This window comes from Hippichthys cyanospilos, chromosome 16, assembly GCF_059441005.1.
Source record: "Hippichthys cyanospilos isolate Australia breed blue-spotted pipefish chromosome 16, RoL_Hcya_1.0, whole genome shotgun sequence".
Lineage (NCBI taxonomy): Eukaryota > Metazoa > Chordata > Actinopteri > Syngnathiformes > Syngnathidae > Hippichthys > Hippichthys cyanospilos.
In genome coordinates this window covers 8064173-8080559 of record NC_142384.1, presented here as the reverse complement: position 1 = coordinate 8080559, position 16387 = coordinate 8064173, and the positions used below count along the sequence as shown (strand labels likewise).

At 41.1% G+C, this 16387-nt stretch overlaps 1 protein-coding gene across 9 annotated transcripts in view; it reads right to left on the bottom strand.

The window, feature by feature from the left end:
• Window positions 1-16387, bottom strand: part of adgrl1a (adhesion G protein-coupled receptor L1a) — a 262467-nt gene that overhangs the window by 200318 nt on the left and 45762 nt on the right. The gene's annotated exons all lie outside the window — the stretch shown is intronic.

Sequence of the window (16387 nt, the reverse complement as noted above, 5' to 3'; positions counted from 1 at the left end):
GAATGTTTTGTTTCCAGAGCTAGCAAAGTTAGCATACACACACAACACTATATCTGCCAAGATTATAGATAAGAAGTCAATAGAAGTTGGTTCTTCAGATGAATAAAGTTAGCTTATCCATAATATCTTTACAAACCAGAATGCAAAGTACATAGTAAATATGGAAAAAACAATACATCTATATGTAATACATCACATAAAATTAATGGAACGTGGTTCCCCCGCTAGATATATTTAGCAAGCCAATCTACAAGTTGCTATCACACTGACATTTTTTAAGGTCCTATAAAGTCAACAATCATTGCTTGAATATTTGATTTTCCAAGCTAGCAACTTTACTGCCCAAGCAGAATACTGTAAAAACTCCAATAACACTATATCTGTCAAAAATAAAGTCGAATCGGGAATGGAGTGAGGTTCCCTAGCTAATGGAAACATATTTAATGACAATTTCTGACCTCTGTGGATACTTGTTAGAAATGGAACAAATACCTGAATAGCTGACCTCCTTTGCTTGTACTTATTTGGTTGCGTTAGCATTGATTCGTCTACATCTCCACAACTACTGTAGATACAAAGTATTTTCCATGTTGTGACATACTTGTCAACGAAAACAAGGACTTGTTGACATGAGCATATCAATGCAGGGTTATTTAGCTCCGTGCCTCAGGCTCTCGAGCTTCTCTCCATCTTTTCGTTTAAGCGGCGGTTTGAGTGCTTTTTCCGCAAATCTTGAAATAATCCTATCGTAATTGATCATTCGTCTTCCGTGTTCTTTGAATTCCCGGCCCTTCGTAGAACAAAAGGCCCTTTTATCCGGCACATTTCAGGCGGAATGGTTCCCATCTTTTGTCAGGTGCAAATGGACTGTAGCCCAAAGTCGGCCAAACATAACCCTGGGTGGAAAGTGACATCCCTGTCACGGCTGTCTATGCGGATAAAGCTACAATCACTCCACCTTCACTCTCTTCCCAGCTCATTTACACTTAGCTCTCCACAAGGAGGACTTTCACACATCTCAACCATCTCCGCGACTTTGGTGCGATCAGCGGCCGAGTGCTGACTGTCAGCACACCTTCCAAAACTACATCCAAGCCCCCACGGCCGCCTCTGGGACTCAAATTACCCTCTTCAACCTGCTTGGACAGCACACTGACACACTCGCCGAGCTTTGGGGAAACACGCAGGAGTCGGACGTGAAACTGAGGGATAAAGAGGAGCGAGACGGCGGCGGGGAAAGGGGAGAAAAAAAAAAGGTGGAAGACTGGCGTCAGCAACAAAAGCTCGGTGTCAGAGAAGACAGCGAGTGGTGGGGGGGTGATATCTCCCACATATCAAGTGTAAGGCAAGTCTGTGAAGTAGCCCGAGGAGAGGAAGTGGCCTGGGAATGTGAGAGGACGCTGATAGACAGGTGAAGTCGGCACGCCGCGTCCGGTGATGGATCGAGCGGCGCTTTGGTAAATATACATGGACCCCGCCCTCCGGCTCTTTCGGCTGTCTCAGCAGCGCCCCGTCGCAGATGGATGGCCGGATTTCATTCTGCCTTTAAGAAAAGGTTAACTTACAATATTGTCACTGTCATATTGGAAATATTAGTATTACTCCCCACACGCATGGACTCTGTCTTGCCGGTTTGATTTATCCGTTTTGTTCCGCGTGGGCTTAAGGGGAGGGAACGGCGAGGAGGAAACTGGCCGACGCAGCCTGGGGAGAGCTTTGTCTTTATCTCCGTGTCACAAAGGCCACCCCGGGTACTGCAGGTGTGTCTGAAAGCGGCTCCATCGATCCAGTCGCTATACAGTCCGACTCTGCCCACATCCTCGAACCCCAAGGACAACGATACGGGAAAAGGCCACGTCGTAAAAGGTCAAAGACAGATGAAGGCGGGGAGGGAAAAGTGGCGCACCTGTTAAGTGACTCCACTGGCTAAGCTCACTTCCTAATTAAAGCAGAAGTAGCGAGTGGTCATTAACGACGCCATCGGATTGGCCTTGCTTGTAACGCAAACACTTGGGGTTTATAATACCGAGTGACAATTCTCTGAGCTCGTCAGTACGGCACGTATATTGTTTGTCCAACGCAAAGGACCAGATCGCCAAAAACTTTGTGTTCAATCCACTACACAAGAGAAGTCGGGTCACTGGTATCAGAAGAAGTCAAAACAAACTTTCCATCTTCCCAACAGTGCTGCTGATCAAATCAAATCTAAAAGACAACTGACAGTTTTCCCTCACTTTATTTCTTCTCTATCAATCCTGCTGAATCTCATCAGCCTGGAACTCTTGCAAATTCCCAATTTACAGAGGCGCGCATGTTGCTAACATGTATCCGTGTCTACGTCTTTGCGGGTCGGCGGCCTGTTCAATCATTTGGGATGAGATCCGATCCAAGAGCTGAAAATTCAACATCTCCAAATAATAAGGTTTTGATTGACACCGTCACAGGGGTATTGGATTAGCAGCAGTGCACTACATCATATTGAAAGTCCATTCTAATAAATCATCTCGCTATCCACAAGGGATAAAACACGAGAAGAAACAGCTCTCGCTAGGATGCCGTACAACGCTGCATTATTGCAAACTAAATCCACAATAATAAACATAAGGTTAGCCTACAAATGCAAGGTCATAGGCAAGCACAACATAGTGTAGCCTATAAGCCACGTTTGGCATTTTCTCAAGCATTCCAAGTGGGAGGAAGGCAAAATTTTCCTGTGTATAATAATGTAAACAGATGATTCTCATTTTACAATAGAGTTCTGCTCCAATGGTGTTAATATAATCTGATTTTTAAGGCAAATATCAAGTCCATAAAATACACTAATAGTAAAAACATGTACATATGGTTTGTAAGGTACGAAGCGCATTTCTATTGCGGTACAGGTATACATATAGATATAAATTATAAACAGCTAACTATTGTTTCAAAATGTAAAAATATAGACACTTTACAATCAAGAAGCATTATTGTAAAAACATCTTAATTTCTAGGGACAGACAAGAAGCAATACCAGGCATCAGTATCGGCCCCATAACCAGCCTTATTTTAAGGACTTTGTACTCTCGACCGCAGTCAATAAAGTCGTAATTACAATTTAGAAGAACAAAAAGTTTACAATTTCAGGGAAAATCGCTGTATTGGAATATACAGCATACGGCAAATTCGCGTTACGGTCTCAACCGCGGAACGGATTAATCCCACTCTTGAACAATTGTTGTGCTTTATATATTTAAGGCCTCGTCATCATGTTTTTAGTTGCGCTTGCGTTTGGCCTGCAGTTAATTCTGGACCCCAGTGAACGTCCATTAAGTGTAATCTTGTTTTTCAGTCCAACCATTAAACCGCAACTTGAAAGAATTGGCCCCCGATGAAGACATCATCCATCATCCCAGTGATGCTCTGCCAGAATACTCTGGGTATAAATATGGAGGCTTTTCAAGTCCTACCTGTTTTTGGAAGGGAAAAAAAAAGCGCAGTCATCAACAAACACAAGCAAGATATTTCTGCAAATCAAAAGAGTAAAAATAAACTCTCGCACCTATTCATCAAGCAGCAATCAGTCTGTCAGCATCCGCGTCGCCGCCTTTTATCTCGCGTCATTATTTCACATCGCCGCGGCAGCCGAGCGTGTCCGCGTTTTCGCGCGCCGCCATCTAATCGCCTCGGCATGTATGAACAAACCCCAACAACGAGGCACTCAGAAATTTGCGGGCATTATTTATGTCTTTATTTATTTTTCCCCTTAATGAAGCACTACTTTCAGGGCTGATCCACGCTAGAACACTTATCTCCACATCAACAGCGCTGCGCAACGGCTTTAATCCGATTGCCAGCTCCTTTAAAAGGTTTTTTTTTTTCCCCCCTCCCTGTAAGCGGGCTCCTTTCGGCTGCCGGGCTCCGGGGCCCCCCGATGAGGCCCGACCGGCGGTCCGGAGCGGTTGATGGAGTCCAGACTCGCCGGTGTCCGTGTCCGCTGATGCAAGCATTGAGTAAGACAATACTAATGAGAGATTCGAAACCGAATTAGAGCTCGCACATCGAGACACATGATGCACAAGCTGGCCTGACACCCACACAGTCTCCGAGCTGCTACTATTGCCAGTGTGAAATCAAACACACACACACACAGATTTGGACTCAGACTGACTTTTTTCCCCCCCTCACTCATTCTACACCGACGCATCAATACTCGGACACACACGCATACACACACACAGAGGAATTCATCTATCGGAGGTTCACTGTGCCCTAAAGCAAGTGAGATGTGCAGCAGACATTGATCAAACCGACTTCTTACATGAAGACGTTCAAATCTTGGATTTCAAAACCTCTTTTTAGTGCCAGAAACCCTCCAACCAACACTAGCGGAGAAGAGGAAGCGAGGAAGCAGGCGCACACAAAACACACACGCATAAACACGCCAACTCGGACTGGCTCATTATTTCGCATTGATGCGCGCCTCCCGCGAATGGCAAGATAACACGAGGCGCCTCTTGCGCAACGCGCGACAGCCAAGAGAATTTTTAGTGTGGCGCTCCCACGGAAATAGTGTTTGTGACATTTGAGCGTTGAATAATTGAAGAGAAATTAACACAAGTAGTGTATGTCACATAGTACTGGAAAAAATACTGTTTGTAGCATATAGTGGTGTCCAAACTATGGCCTGGGGGGGCCATTTGTGGTCCTTTGTCCATTTTTAAGCAGCTCAAAAACAAAATTTGCTACTAAGTTTGCAATACATGCGATTGAGCAGGATGCCCAAACTTCTTCCTCTGAGGGCCACGCACAAAAAGTTGGAAAGGTACATTCAGACACTCATATTTTTTTTACTCAATTCACCAAGCATACTCAACTCAATCAAGTAATTGCCTTATATTTTTTCATATGTTTGTGATCTTTGAAAAACTGCTACCTGAACATTTTTTTATGAAGCAAACAATTTAGGATTTTACAGGATTTTGGTGTGGTGGGAGCCCTGTTGCCTGTTGCCCAGCAGAAAGTATCAGTCCCTGAACTTAAGAACTAGCCAAAACCCAGTTCTACATTCAGAAACAAAAAAGCAATGACTTTGTTTATGTGGTTTGTTCACAATTTGGACATTGCTAAAGAACTATTTTTGCAGTATGACATAAAACTACGTACTTACCAGCCTAATGAAGAGCAATGTCACAAGTTTAGTGTCAAAAACCTTTCTGCATATTTAAAAAAAAAAAAAGCTCTACATCATATAAAAAATCTATTAGTAGCAGATGTCATTTTCAGTATATCCTGCGGGCCACTCAAAAATGAACAGTGGGCCACAAATGATCTCCAGGCCGTAGTTTGGACACCAATGCTATGGAGCAATAAATAAGAGAAAATGATTATACTGAACTATTATTAAACATTATATGAACAATTTGCTGGTATATGACTTGAGGAAAACTTATGACGACAGAAGAAATCTGCGCTTTCCTCACGCTGCCCTCGTAGAAAAAGTACATGCTGACTGCCCTTAGTCACGTCTTTTAGTTTTGTTTTGAGATTTTACAGAGGTGGCCAAGTAAACACCAATGTTTCAATGATTAGTTAGAACATTTTACTGTAGAAAATACCAAAGTGACGAAAATAATATGGAGGCACACAGTCAGACACCCAATGTCTGTCACCCACAGGTGGAACATTGGTTAGGAATACTGGGTTCCCACAGGGACCAATTTGATAAGAGGAACACGTGTCAGATGGTGCGATCTCTAGACACGGTTTTGTTTTGCATTTTAATGTCAGTAAAACGCCTATTTTCGGCTCCTCCATTCACTCCGCGATCCACGTCAGGATAAGCTGTCAAGATGATGGCTATTGATGCTGTTTCGTGGTCAACGGCGTTGAACATCATAAAGGGAGCATGGCAGCCACTCTGTGAAAAGCACTAAAGTATATTTTCAATGTGGCAAATGTTGTTTATATGCATATATGTAACTGTGGAAAGTGTAAAAATATCATGATTAGGTGCTTTAAAAAAATGGACCGTTGTACAGGAGTTCTACCAAACTTCCTAATGGCCACCTTGCATCTGATACGCTCATATTCACACCTATGGACAAATTAGCCTTGAAAAAAATGCTAGGTGTCCCTAATGTTCAGAACGTCACAGATGTGTTTGTCTGCAGACTTCCCCCACAGATGCCGTTTCATGGATTTTTTTGACATCTCCTTTCCCGGATGATAAAATTGAATAATTGTTAAGGAGCTTGAAATTCACCCGTCAGATTGTCCTTTGATCGCCAGAATCTCCCTCCTTGTGTTTGAGAGAACTCTCAAGCAGAAATAATAGAAACCTCCTCCGAGCGGTCCAAAAGCCTGGGCAGAAGTCACGGAAACGCCTCGTCCTTTTGCACAGCTGCTAAGGAGTTACTCGCCTTTCCTCGCACTCCTTTGCATATTCCGCCTCTCCTGCTGCCCACATGGATGTTAATGCCCTCCCACACAAACACATCGGTGTGAACAGGGCAAATATATTCTATTCTCCGTCTCCCGCTGGCTCTTATTTCTCACCTTTTCCAATGACATCACACTCCGGTCCACGCAAAGATTTGTCCAGGTGCACAAAGTCTTTTCTTTCTGACTTTCCACATCTCCAGAGTGCTGCATCAGCTGAAATAGGATCCATCCTTTAGATCCCTCTGCAACCCTCGCACATACTGATGTAGCCGGATCTCCCGACAGCGAGCACGTCTGGGGCTTCCAGTGGCGTCTCTGGGGACCGTCACGGCCGCCGTAAAAGTCTGGTGGGCTTAGTGCGGTACTAGGGTCGGCTTTACCGTAAAGATAGCCGGCTACTTAGGACCACGTTCTGTTCCAATTGGCTGTAAATTTGCTGTAAAGAGCTCGAAGAGCTACATGCTCATTTTGAAACCATAGCTTGGGAATGTTGCAGTACATCTGTATGAGACGCACGAAAGCAGGGGAATGTCAATGGAGTAAGGGTCCACAGGATGGAAAAATTAGCATGACTTGATCTACAACTGATTCAGTGAGGCTAATTTGAAATGCTGCTGGGCTCATATTGCATGCATAAAAAAAGAGGAAACTAGATTGAATGTGAATGGAGTTCTCAAGGCTAGCAGAATTAGCGCACGTCTGATTATTGTCAGCTGATTCACTAAGACCCCTTTTTGATTTCAAGATTCTCATAATACACTCCTGAGCTTGCCTATTCATTTGTGTCCCCTGTAGTGGACATTTGTCTTTGGTCTATAAATTTGGATTCATTGCTGCTCCGCTTAGAAGTCCTACAGTGCTTCAAGCTAAATATTTTGTCGTCATTAACGTTTGAAATGGAAATCTTTCGATCCCAAACACACATTTTTATGTTTTATTTAAAAGTCAAAGCATAGATAGTTAAGTGCAAAAGTAATCCATTACTTAAGATACTAAAGTAATTGTTTACTTAATGTACAAAAGTACTCATCTATTTTTTCAGGAACTGAAATTTTATATTGACTTACTTGAATACTAGTGCCTAAAACAATCTATTACTATACTACTTAATTCCGACAGGTAATTGACACATTTAGTTCCTTATTCATTTTAGTGCAAGTCATTTTAAGACCTTCCTTTAGACAAATACTTTGTATACTTGCTAAATAATCTGGACTCTTAATGTAAAAACACGTATTTGAGATTGAATGAGTTAACAGGAAAAATATTCAGCTTTTAACAGCAAGGCCAGGGACCAAAACATGAATACAACTTATAGGTTAATCAATACCACTGCATTCCTTCAACCCTGGAAAACGGAGGGATTTTTGATCTTCTGAACTGAGCTGCTTTTACATCACATTCTCATATTTCTCAACATAAACAATACTTGCTCACAGTCAACGTGGAAAGTTTTTAATCAAGAAGAGGTTTATCTTCTGATATTACTTTCTATTGTTCAGCCTTTTTAATTGTTCAATCGTTTTTTTTTTCAGTTTTTTCTCGATTTCATTCATTGAATCCCAAGACGTTAAATCCCATTTACTTATTCACATTTTAGTTTTTAAAATATAACGCTAGTGTCTGAAAATAGAAGCTGGCACTGAAAAGTTAATATATAATAAGTCAACAAGTACCAATTTGAACATCCACGCAAAGCAGCCGCCATAGCTTAGCGGCTTCGAGACAACAAAAAGCGCTCGAACCGAAACTCTTATCGCACGTCAATAAATATAGCGGACCTTTAATCTGGAGATCCTGACTACTTTTATCTCAGTTTTGAGATCTATGGCCTTTCTTGGCTTTATTTCAGGCCTTGGCGTCGACACGGGTGATTTGTCTCCTGGCCGGACATACGGTACTGTAGTCGGGGAGTTCCGTGAAATATCGTTCGCAAGAGAAACAAACCTGAAACGGCCAAGCATGCCATAATGTTGTCTTCCATTCAAATAGAATTCAAAAGAACACAGACCACAGAGACCTTTCAAAGCTAAGTCTGACATTGAGATCTAAAGCACTTTATGTAACAAATATATAGGGTGAGACATCGAGCTATAGAGTCGGAGTAAAATGTCCTCGTCTGCTGCTTGAGCATCCAAACGGGCGTCGTCGCACTGTGCCTTTGTTGCAAATGTTTGCTTGCAGTTTTTCCCGGTCAGCGAGTTGATGCCATTGCTGCAGTCTATCAAGAAAGCTTTTATTGACTTTTGACTTTTAGAAAACACTGATCAAATCAGGCTTTTGCAGCCGTTGGCCCATAAGCGATTTCAAACGGTTAGGATTGCCTTTTTGAATTTGTCATGATGGCGAGTATACCGTGATATTTTTGCACTAATGAAGTAAGCTGGGGGTAGCGTGGGCGTATTTCGGTGTTTCTAACACAGCAGATGGAACACAATAATTACACTTATAGGAAGAACGAAGGTGGGCAACTCTATATTCAATTTTGGACCGTTCTTGCAAAACTTTTTTTTTCATTCAAACTATAGCATCATTGTGCTAATGGGTCACTATAATCTTATGAAATCTCCCTCCCGTTCCATACAGTTGAAACAGCTTCCATATATTCTTGATCCCTCCACGCTCTTTAGATGGATCACCAGTTTTGCTTTATTGGTCAAAACCGAGAACAGACAGTTCCCGTGGACAAATACCAGGGAGGTCACAGCCAAGGTCCCTCTGGACTTTTCATACCTCAACATTGTTCATTATTATCTTTCAAGACCAGTGAATCATTATTCCTGGTGCACGGTTGGAGCAGTTTGGCCCAAACGTTTTTGAGCCCTAAAGATGCTTGGCCTCTCTCTCTTCAACTGACCACATCTGTTCTCATTACGCACAATGCTCGGTCAACACAAGCGCACAAACAGTTTAATCTCATTTAATGTAAAAACAAAGTCTTCTTACATGAGTTAAGAAGCAACTCCCAGGCTTCTCCCAAAGTTATAATCAGTTTCAGGAGCCAAGGTTTAAAACGGTCATTCTCAAATGGGGGTATGCTAATATATGAGCGTGCGTGAAGGCACTTCAGGGGTTGTGTAAGATTTTTATAGCGATGGATGGATGGATGGATGGATGGATAACGACGGTTTCCCAAAAGGGTTTCCGACAGGTATCAGCAACTAATGTTGTTTAATGCCAAGACAGGAACAGGATATTTTTCTTTTCAAATTAAGAAAAAATAAAATGGAAGATCAATCAACTTTCTGCTAATGTGATAGATTTCTTTGTATGCCTTTATTTTGATGAGTTATATACGGCATGGCATAACAATCATTTTAAAGTTATTGTTTTGTTTTTCCCCAAAATGTTTTGCATTGGTTGAAATGAGACTGGGCTGAAAAAAATATTGCAAAGGGTGAGCAGCCTTAAAATGCTTAAATGACAAATGTTTGCTCATAGCTTTTGAGTTGGTGCCATTACCAATACATAAGGCTAAAAAAATAAATATATATATTTTTTTTAAAAGTACAACAAATAGTCTTCACCAGATCTCGTGCCGCCACATCAATTTTACACATACCCACCAAAATATTTTCACTGCAGTTTTTCCGCTCGGAAAAATCTGCCACTCTGCCCCTTCATCTTCGCCCCGTTCCATGAGAACATGCAGTGACAGATGTGTTTATTGTTGTTCCGGTCTATCCGTGGCCTCGCCTCCTGCCATTAAATCGGCGACTGGCGGAGCTAAAAAATCCATGGAAGGGGAGCCTGACTGTAGACGTCTGAAAGACTCGCTCCATCCAAATTAAATTAGGATCGCCGAGAAGCACAAGCAAGGCAAGAGCGTCATTAGATCTCTCCGCAGAATAACTAAAGGGACGGACAGCCAGTGCAAGAGACACGGTGTCGCTGCTTGCCTTACAAATAAACGTTTTTCAGGCCTCCTTCCATTTTGCTCACTAGCATCTTCAGCTGACATTTTCTAAAGTTCCTCTTTTTCATGTGTGACTCATGGCTTGACAATCTGATTATCTGATCATGCAGTGATCATTCACACTCGCCGGGCACTGTTAATACTCATTTGCATATTTCTTTAAAGGTGTGGAGAGAGTCATCTGCTTTTCCACATTGATTGAGATGTACAAAGGAATGTGCTTGGATTCATGTGTGAACCCAGATTTAAGTATCGGGATTTGTTTCCGGATGAAAGTCACGCAAGTCATTGTACAAGCGACCTCAGGATTCTAACTATGAACACAATGTGATGCAGGAATCTACTTAAGGTAAGCCATTTAAAAGAAAAACTAGAAGAGGAAGTGCCCTCCAACTGGAACAAGAACAGGGGCTGTTTTCAGACATTTACTCTAACAAAGGGGTCCCCAACCATTGGTCCGTAGATCAACTGCTACCGGGCCGCACCCAAGATCATTATTTCTGTTTTATGTGTTATTTGAGTCTGAAAGATATTTTTTATTTTGGAAACACACTTTTATTTTGAAAATTGACTAGATTTTCTTCGATTCTTTCTTTAAAATGAGAGCCGAAATTTTACCCAGAAAGTATAGCAAAATGAGTCAGACATCTTTGGAAAAGGGAAAAGGCCCAGCAAGGAGACGGAAGATTTTTTTAAAAAATCTGTGCACTTTATATTTGTTTTGTGTTGTATCTGAATATTATTTTGAAAGAACGTTCACCCACCACCACCCACACAAGTTCCGCGGTAATAAAAAGGTTGGGGACCACTGCTCTAATGTAATAAAACTACTGTGAGCGCACAATTTCCAAACATGCCCAGAATTGGTAAACAGGCTTTTTGAGTATGAGTTTGAACGCCATTGTTCTTAGTCTCGGTTTTTATGAAATAAACGTTCCTGAAAACGTCACTTAAACTTCATACTGATTTATAGAAGTGAAAAGTACGGAAATCATAATCTCATGTTTTGTTTTAGTGCAGGGATAAGAATTGTTTTGGGAGCTAAAATTGTTAAAATGCTCCAAATGTCACCCAGGCCAGGGGTTTCTAAACCTGGTCCTCGATATCGGTATACTGCATGTTTTCAATGTTTTTTTTCATCAACACACCTGATTATGATATCGGCCCTCGAGGACCAAGTTTGGACATGTTGGATCATTCTATAGGCCAAAAAACAATGGAAAGAAACATAAATACTGTAATTCCCCTTATATAGGACACACCCTTAATTTTAGGGTTGAATTCCTGTATTTGACAGTTTGATGACAATATAAAGACTATAGCAAAACAGAATAAATCGCATTTTAGTAAATTCTTCATATTTTCTTATGTTCATATCCATCTGTTATATGTTTGTTGTGGGTTAATAGTGTCTCAGATTTCCCACACTGTGAGCGGTCGGTGAACACTATGCCACTTTAACGTTAAATGCACTTGAAGTATTGTACTTGTCTTTCCTTTTCCTTCTGGTGTCGCATAAAAAAAATAAATGAATAAAATCTTTAAGTTAGTATATTAAATGCACAAATACATGTGTCCTTTGAAATTTGGCGGAACAAAGGTGCGTCTTATATTTGGGAAAATTACGGTATGTAGGATTGAATGAGCGAAAATCCAAAATAATGGCCAGATTGATGATTTATATGAGGGAAAAATGTTGCATTTACACAATCTACATCGGGTTGAGCGTGACATAAAATGTGTTCATTTCTAGGAGTCAGCCACATAAAAGGGGATTCAAGGGGTGAGTTCAACTCCACATTTTGGAGATGCAATCAAAGTTTTGTCGATAAGATTCAAAGCAAGAGACGTATCTAATATTAACATCCTGGCAGCAGTGTATAAGGAGGCGAGAGTGGCGGACGAGCAGTGTGCCCAAGACGCAGCTGCAGCAACTGTGAGGAGAGAGCGAGATGGGTGACAGACTGCGAGAAAGATGAAAAACCACGGGAGGGTGCGGCGGAGGAAGAGGAGGCGTATTAAAGTGAAGCTGAAAGCCGGTCCGAAACAAATGGAAATACGAAGTGATTGATATGCCCGTCATCGCGTTATGACTTAGGGAAATATGTCTTGGAAACAAGGGACGATCGGGGAGATTAGCGAGCGTTAGATGGCCGCGCTTGCTTGCCGGGAGATGAAGAGACACTTTGGCGCCGAGCAGAAGTGACAAAGACGCGGGGAGGAGAGGAGAGGGCGGGCCGGCGATTGAAGTCATTTCGGTACAGTTTGCAGGCGGGTGGGCCGGCCGGGTTGAGAGAGAGCTGCGCGCTGTGAAAAAGATACAAGGAAGGCCGGCTATGAGAGTTGGCGAGATAGAGATAGATGGGCCGGCCTGGAGTGAGACGGAGTTATCGGCCTCCATCGATCTGGCCGGCGGATGCCAAATGGGGGGTGTAATGGTGGGTAATGATATGAGCCTGCAGAGGGAGAACGGTGCATATGTGCATACTGTGTGCGTGCGTGTGTGTGGGTGAGAATCTGTGTGTGTGTGTTGCATCAGTGACGACGCAGCTCACACCTTCATTAACGCAGACAATTAATCGCACTTCACGGAGACGGTTTTAAAAGCTCAATCTATTACAGCACCCGACGGCCACAACATTAGGTACAAACTAATGATGAATTCGTTTTGACTCCCGCTGCTAAATAGTGTCCGAAACACAATGGCTACACAATATTTTGTCTTTTGCTGTCGTTTGAAATTTGGCGGTCGAGTCATTTGTTGCCATTTCTACGTACACTTCAATGTCAAGACATGGGTATCTAAAACAACCTCATGTTTCGCCTTCGTAAACTTGGTTTAGCTTTATGCTAGCTAAAAATGCAAAACGACAGCGACGACGCTGCTATAGGTCGGCCTCACTCGTTTCAAAATGGCGGAAATGGCGGTTACAAAACCATATTTAAAGGGCATTTTCCTGCCTAATTCAAACTTGAATGGGTTAGCCATGGGTCCCGAGATCGCTAGTGATGTTAAAAAGAGAAGTAAGAAGATGATTTGTATGGAAACAAAGCTGGAGATAATCAAGAACTACGAAGCTAGCCTAGCCTAGGCTACCCTTACTAGGGAATATGGGCATAACAAGCGCCACTCAAAGGTAAATAAATCACTTCTATCATTTTTATTTATGATGTTTTCTGATTTATTACATGTATATTACATGTACGTGTCACTTAATATACTATTTTGGTACCAATTTTTAATATGTATGTACAATTTTGATGTTTTTACCTGGGGTTCTAAACGCATTAGCTATTTAACATAGGTTTGGATTGTACGCTATACCGTGAATTCGCCTTTCGAGCAAAACCGCAGAACTGATTAGAGTAATGATTGATATTTTAGCTATTTTTGTACTTATAGCTGAGGTAATCAATTACTAATGCTAAAGTAATTCATCGATTTAAGTATATTAGGGCCTAAAATAATTATAATGTTGTTACTTAATTACCTAATGTCTCCAATTACTTTAGTACTCGATTAACTAAAGTAAATTACCTTGCTACTTGAGAACCTGAAGTGAACAATTGCTTTCAGTACTTAATAACCTAAAGTAATTAATTACTTCGGTACCTAATTTATTTAGTCCCGTCCAATTTTGTAGACTCCTTTAGCCCCAAGACACCTGAAAAAAATATTGAAAAAAATACAAGTAGAGACCTGGCATTGAAAGCCTGGATCCTTTAAATAAATATTAAAATATGTTTGTGAGATTGAATGATTTGAAAATGAGTTGTTTTTTGAGCGACTGGAAAAAATTGTAGTTGAACACCACTACAATCAAATACAGTGAATGATGCTGGAAACTGGGCATTTTCTGTTAAGGGGTTATCCGTTGCTTTGACAATGATTCATTAGTCGCGAAAAAAGTGCTCAGGTAAGTGCACACTATGCCAGTATTCATAATTTCATCATCCGCCCATTATTTTCATCAGCTCCCGTCGAACGCGTTGCGCCCGGCTCGTCAATTGACAAAACAGAAGGCGAGGCAACACACCCACACGCTCACATACATTTATCTGCACGCCCTTGGCAGACCTGCTGACTCTTAAACAGTTTCCACAGCAACGTGAAGTGGCCCACAATAATGTATTCCGTTATGGCGAGGGATGATTTGCATCACCCCGCTCCCTTTCTTCTCATCCACCGTTATCGCTTTAAAAAGCGCCGCGTCCAAATTGACTTGAAAACCGGCCGGTCAACCAGAGAGACAAAATTCCCCGGTGTCGTGGGGGGAAATTTATGCAGCGGTTATTGCGGGGAGTGATGCTCGAGAGGATACAAAAACTATGGAAAGCGGCTGAAAACAGTCATCGGGATGCATGTTCACTGGCACTATTCACCGGACTCCACTCTGGTCATTACTATGGAAACTGAATCCAGAGTGCAATTGGCAAATTCGGGCCAAGCTGACATCTCTCAAACGTGACAATTCCCGGAACATTTGCTAGCGTTCGCCGCTCGCCGGCTGCAAAATTGTCAAACTGGAACACCCACATAATAGCCATCAATCACTTTTTTTTTCCGTAGCGCTGGTCCTCGAGAATTGGAATTTATCCCAGCTGATTTTTGAGGGATAAGCAAAGTACACTTGTGATTGGTCGCTAGTCAAGTGCACAAACAACCACCTATTCACAGCTATGAAAAATTTTACTGTTCTTGTCAGGGTTTTACGCAGTGCGAAACGATTTTGAAAAAAAATCTGCCATTTTTGCCCGTCAATATTGTGATTTAATATGGAACTACTTTTTTTCAAGGATTTTTTTCCTATCTATTTTGTAACAAATAAAGTAGGGCCTAAACTAATGATTATATTTTTAAGAACGTTTTCATTTCTATCTATTCATAAAAAGGACAATTTATTTTTTTCAAACTAACGATGCGGAAAATGCAAACGATTGATTTTTCTACTTCGGTCAATAACCTCACAAAATTAGCTAAAATATCCATCATTACTTTTCAAGGTAGATTTTTGCAATTTTGATTCGCCACTATTTTATTAAGTCTGCTTTCATTGAGAAGTAAAGGAATATGAGAGTATTTAGTGCTGAGGAACTAAACTTGTGAGGATTTGGACAGTTTTAGAGTTCTGCACGATGAATTGATGCATAAAAATAATTTACTAATTTGATTAAAAACTGTTCTTTTATCTCTCTACCTGACGTGTTTCTGCCAAAGCAATGAGTTTATTGATAAGTATAAGACCAAATTGAATTTAGTCAGTCAGTTTTACTATTGATTAATACTGTAGTTCAAATATATTCTAAACCCAAGCAATAAATCTGTATAACAATAAAGATAGATTGCATTGCTTTGGTCTTATTGGATAGGCTTTCACTAAAAGAAAAGCAAATACATTATCAATTAATTTGAAAGACAGTAACTTACATCAATTGGAGTTTTTTTTAACCCTAACTCTAAAAAAAAAAATACACAAAATTCCTTAGATGCTTACTCTTTTCTCAATAGAATTAGCGCTTTCCAAAATATTAGAGGAACTCATCATTCAATTTTAACAACATACGTATTGCTTTCGGTCTGATGTAATATTTTTGAATGAAATTTAAATCATGCATTTTACGAGTGGCGCGCAGGAGGGATCCATGACAGGAACGTTACGTCGTGTTTGCCTGAATAATAAAAACGCAGGAGTTGAAAGCGGATGGGGGTAATTCAATATATATGACTGCAAAAGTCATCTGGGAGGCTGAAACCCCTCGCCATAGAACTGCTAAATCCTGCCTGCATCCCAAAAATAACAAAAGAGATCAATTGGAGAACATTTATATTTAAATTTGGCATTGGGAGAAAAAAGAAAAAAAATTGTGAGGCAAGTGTCCAGCTGCTTCAATAAAACATACATCACACTGAAATTGCTCTATACATGTGACCATATTTACTCATTCACTGCCATTGTCGACTAAACGTCAAACAGTTATTTGGCTGACAGTGAATAAGTGAAATTGAAATATCCAGTGATTTTCATATTAGGGGTTCAAGCCAATAGAAGG